Source organism: Rhinolophus ferrumequinum, chromosome 9 (assembly GCF_004115265.2).
Source record: "Rhinolophus ferrumequinum isolate MPI-CBG mRhiFer1 chromosome 9, mRhiFer1_v1.p, whole genome shotgun sequence".
NCBI lineage: Eukaryota > Metazoa > Chordata > Mammalia > Chiroptera > Rhinolophidae > Rhinolophus > Rhinolophus ferrumequinum.
The window spans coordinates 67232239-67238238 of record NC_046292.1 but is presented as its reverse complement, the minus strand read 5'-3'; positions in this window follow the sequence as shown (position 1 = coordinate 67238238).

Here is a 6000-nt window from a genome sequence, read left to right as displayed (position 1 = left end):
TCTGTGCAAAAATGTCCATTTATTGGTTTTGTAACCTTTTAAATAAAAAATTCAGTTCTTATCCAAACTTGGTTAAAAATGGAAGTTTCCTATCAGAAATATATTCAATAATACAGCATAGACAAATGTAAATCCACCACATTTTATTTCTTTTTAAATGACAGTCATAGACTAGAGCTCACCCTAATTATAGTGTTTAGAGTACACAGACCTCTACTAATTCTATGAAGAATGAGTATGTTTGTGTGTAAAGTCATTTTTATTCTTCTCAACCAACTGCATTATGTCTTGTTCTTTATTCTTCTCAACCAATTGCACAAGTAAAAATTTCACCAGTGCAGCAAAACCATCTACCACAGAAATGTTCCTAAGACAAGGTTTCTACAACTACCTTTGGCTAAATACTAAGGAGTATGATGTTGGATTGGCATTCCCACCAACAATAGATGAAAGTTCCTGTTGCTCCATCCTTGCCACCGTTTGGTGTTGTCAATGTGGATTTTTTCCATTCTAATAGGTATATAGTGGTATCTCATTGTTGTTTTAATTTGCAGTTTCTTAATGACATATGAGTATGATGTTGAGCATCTTTTCGTATACTTACTTGCTATCAGTATAATTTCTTTGGGAAGCTGTCTATTTGGGTATTTGCTCAGTATTGAATTGGATTATTTGTTATCTTATTGCTAAGTTTTAAGAGTTCTTTGTATATTTTGGATACTAGTAGTTCATCAGATACATCTTTTGCAAATGTTTTCTCCCAATCTGGGGCTTGTCTTCTCATCCTCTTGAAGCAGTACCTGTTTTTTTTCACCTGCTGAGACCACCGTCCTTTAATTTTTTACAAGATTTTTAAATGTATTTATTCATGGTCCTGAACAGATTTTGTAAATCATAAAAAGTAATGTAAGCACACACAAAAATAAGTTAGGCTATGAAATTTGAAGACAACTTAAAATGGCCTGTAATAGGACATTTTAGAAGATATTTCTTAGAAGATAGTCTTCTAAGAAATCTGAAGGTAGGTCATTAAAGGTGGTAGTTAAATGTGCAGCTCAAAGAATCTCATTAATGACCCAGCTTTCTTTTTACTTTATTCACTGACTACCTCATTTTTTCCCAGGCCAGCTCCTCTTGTTTTCCCAAACTGACAGCTGTAGTTCTAGACATCACACTTCAATTCAACACAATAAGAATGAAAACGTGGGAATAGAGGGATCATATCTCAACATAATAAAGGCCATTTATGATAAACCCACAGCTAACATCATACTCAATGGGGAAAAGCTAAAACCATTCCCCTTAAGATCAGGAACAAGGCAAGGTTGCCCACTTTCTCCACTTCTATTCAACATAGTGCTGGAAGTTCTAGCCACAGCAATCAGACAAGAAAAAGAAATAAAATGCATACAAATTGGTAAGGAGGAAGTAAAATTGTCATTATATGCAGATGATATGATACTATATAGAGAGAACCCTAAAGATTCCACCAAGAAACTATTAGAGCTGATAGATGAATTCAGTAACGTAGCAGGATACAAAATTAATATTCAGAAATCAGTTGCATTTGTATATGCCAATAATAAAACATCAGAAGGAGAAATTAAAAAAGCAATCCCATTTACAATTGCTCCAAAGACTATAAAATACCTGGGAATAAATTTAACCAAAGAAGTAAAAGATCTGTACTCAGAAAATTATAAGACACTGAAGAAAGAAATGAAGGAAGATACAAATAGATGGAAACACATACCATGTTCATGGATAGGAAGAATTAATATAGTTAAAATGTCTATACTGCCTAAGGCAATATACATATTCAACGCAATTCCTATCAAACTACCAATGATGTTTTTCACAGAAATAGAACATATAATCCTAAAATTTATATGGGACCATAAAAGACCCCGGATAGCCTCAGCAATCTTGAGAAACAAGAACAAAGTGGGAGGTAAAACAATACCTGACTTCAAATTATACTACAAAGCTACAGTAATCAAAACAGTATGGTACTGGCATAAAAACAGACACATAGATCAATGGAACATAATAGAGAGTTCAGAAATAAATCCATGCCTATATGGCCATTTAATCTACAACAATGGAAGCAAGAATGTATGGTGGGGTAAAGACAGTCTATTCAATAAATGGTGCTTGGAAACCTGGACAGACACATGCAAAAAAATGAAGCCGGACCACCTCCTTACACCATATACAAAAATAAATTCAAAATGGCATAAAGACTTAAATGTAAGATCTGAAACCATAAAATACCTAGAAGAAAATATAGGAAGAAACTTCACAGACATGACCTGGAGTAAGATTTTTACTGATATATCCCCTCACATGACGGAAGTAAGAGAAAAAATAAAGATGTGGGATTACATGAAACTAAAAAGTTTTTTCACAGCAAAGGAAACCATCAATAAAACAAAAAGGGATCCTACTGAATGGGAAAAGATATTTGCCAATGATATATCTGATAAGGGGTTAATATCCCAAATTTATAAAAAACTCACTCCACTCAACTCCAAAAAAACAAACAACCCAATTAAAAAATGTGCAGAGGACATGAAGAGACATTTTTCTAAAAAGGACATACAGATGGCAAACAGACATATGAAGAAATGCTCAACCTCACTAACCATCAGAGAAATGCAAATAAAAACCACAATGAGATACCACCTCACCCCAGTCAAAATGGCTATCATCAACAAATCAACAAACAAGTGCTGGCGCGGATGTGGAGAAAAGGGAACGCTTGCGCACTGTTGGTGGGACGGCAGATTGGTACAGCCACTATGGAAAACAGTATGGAGGTATCTCAAAAATCTGAAAATGGAACTACCTTATGATCCAGCAATTCCACTCCTAGGTATCTATCCGGAGAAATCCAAAACTCCAATTCAAAAATCTTTATGCACTCCTATGTTTATAGCAGCACTATACACAATAGCTAAGACATGGAAACAACCGAAATGCCCATCGGTAGATGACTGGATTAAGAAACTGGTACATTTGTACAATGGAGTATTACGCAGCCATAAAGAAGAAAGAAATCTTACCATTTGCAACAACATGGATGGGCCTAGAGAACATTACGTTAAGTGAAATAAGTCAGACAGAGAAAGACAAATACCATACGATCTCACTTATATGTGGAATCTAAAGAAAAGAATAAGTGAATGAACTAATCAGAAACAGTTTTGGAGACATAGAGGAAAAACTGAGGGTTGCTAGATGGGCGGGGAGGTGGGGATACGGGGGAAGGTGAGGGGAGTTTATACAGTCGGTAACCACAAGATGGCCACTGAGTTTTGAAAATTAATTTGGGGAAAGTAATCAATAATGTTGTAAAGATTTTGTAGGGTATCTGATGGACACGTGTCCCATTTGGGAGACCACCTCAGGGATGATGCAGATGTCTGATCACTGCTCTGTACACCTGAAGCTGAACAACAATGAATACCAAGTATAATTAAAAAAAAAAAAAAAGAAGAATGAAAACGTACTGTTTTTCCCAACTTTCCTATGTTCTCTGTGAAAAAACAAAAAAATCCCCCAGGAGCCAGCAACAGTTCTGGACAGGAAGAAAGTGACCACAACATACATAAACTAAATCCAATTTGTTATTTTATGTGTATCTATTAACGTTAATAAAAGCCAACCCAGATTGAGAGAGGTGGGACCTTTTTATATACGAGAGACCATTGTAATCAGAAGAATTTCTTAAGGTGAGGAATTTCCAAGTTTGTTAATACCAAACATATAAAGGCTTTCCTTTTATAAGCAAAGCTTTACAGGACTTTTCAGGGAATCTGGGTAAACAATGGGCTATGACGTGGCAGACTCTGAGAGGAAAGGGAAGTGCTATGGTCAGCCTGTTCTCAGGATAAGCTGATAAGCACAGGATAAGCACATTTCGGTTTTTGGTATTTGCTCAGAGTTGGGGGCAGACAGAGTTCAGGGTCATTAGGGAGGAGAGAAGCCTGACTAAAATTGAGGTAAAGCAAGTGGGTAAGAAAAGAAAATGGGTAATTTTGGACATTTGGTCAACTTCTCACTTTAGCAAGTGAGGCAATTAATACCTCTGCACATGCCTCCTCCATCCTTCTCTTCACTGATGCCAAAATTCAGCTTCACAATCAAAGAATGTTACACTATGAAGGTGGGTTTATTCTTTCATACCGAGAAGAAAAGACTAAATTCTTTAAATAGCCACTTTTTAAGTCCTGATTATATTCTGAAAGACTAGAAGGTATACCTCCAGGTCACCTCTGGGAAGGTGGGTGTGGGGTATTTGTCCAGCTATAACCAAAGTGTTCATGGTCAAACTCATCTTCACTTGATTTCCTCAGCAGATTTGCTATTTGAGTAGAGCTGTTCACTGCCCTGACCATACCCTCCCATATACCTACACACAGGATTTTCAGTATATTCTTATAGACTGATTACTCTTTAGCAGTGGCTTTACTCTGACTTTGTCTCTTACTGTTGTTCTCAGCAAGTCATACGCTCTTCTAAACGGCATCACACAAGCTTCTCATCCCAGCCTTCACATTGATAGGCATGGCCACACAGATATGAAGCTTTAGTACTAGCGAAAGTAAATTTGACCTGTAGACCATGACTTGGGAGTAGACCTATGAAGGGTTCATTGATCTTTGTAACAACCATTGACAGAGGAACTCAAAATTAAGATATAAGAATTAGACAGAGATTTTTACTCAAGTTAGCTTGGGTCTCCTGCATCGGTTGAATTCTCCGTTCCTACCCCAGTTGTCATCTGCTGCCCCTGTTCCTCTTTGACCACTTTCCCCCAGATGTACACCATTCTAATTCCTTCTTTTCCTGGTATTCCACTAAATAGGACAGTCAATTGTTTGGTGATGGTGGGTGTGTTAGTCAACCTAGTCATCTTTTGTGGCCTCCTTTTTTTCTCTGAACCTGTTCTTTTTTCTATCTCCAATTCCCAATTACTGTTCACTTATTATGTACAGCTGTTTAGGTGACTAGTCCATTACTCCAAACCAGGTTCCTGTCTTACCTTTGTATATTCAACAACTCTTCAATGTATTCTGCTGAACAAAAGGTCATTTTCTCGGTATCATCACTATAGAAAATCTTCCCAATCTAGCATAGTCCTTGCACAGTAGAAGTCTTATCCTTGAAGTACCTGGTGAATTCAACCAGATTCTTCAGTGAAATATTTGACTAAAAGGAGTGGGATTTGGGTCTGTACCTAAGTTTTATTCACCAATGAAATAAGCTTGCAAGTATTGTTTCTGTTCTAGTTGTCATTTTTGTAGTTAAACAAGCACTTTATTTGTGACATTATTTAACAACCATCAGTTTTCTATGTATTTTACATTTATTACTACAAGATACATCTTCATTATGGGTGAGAACTTTGATTTGTTTATCTTTAATTATCCAATAGCAATGACTCCCACCTTTGGATTCCAAATACCAGTAAAATGTACAGTGGAGTGTCACTGGAAAAAACAGCATTGCCCAATTTTATACATACATAAACACGGAAACTGATCATCGATTTTCACTATAATTCATGCAGAGTACATTTTAAGACTTAAAATATAAAATCATATTAAAGACAACTTGCTGATGAAAATATGATTGCTAGTATCAGGTCACCAATCAAAGGAAAACAAGGCAGTTTTATTTACTGATATTTTATTCTATGTAACAGTCTTGTATTTTTAAGTTATATTTTAGAAATCTATTTTTGTTAGTACTGTAAAACTGTTTCTGGCTCACACATTCAGGCTGAGGCTATGTCTTCATTGGGGGTTGGGGAACCTAAGCAACAACTGAAGAGGAGGGTCCAGCCTGGGATTCTGAAGCCGGGTGTGGGGGAACCATGACTCTCCTCCCACTGCAGTCCCGTTCATTCCTTGGGGATGGGGCTGGGGGGGGCATGAAAACTGAAAGTTGACTTCACAGGAAAGGGTGTGTCATTTGATTTGGTTTTGCACATCC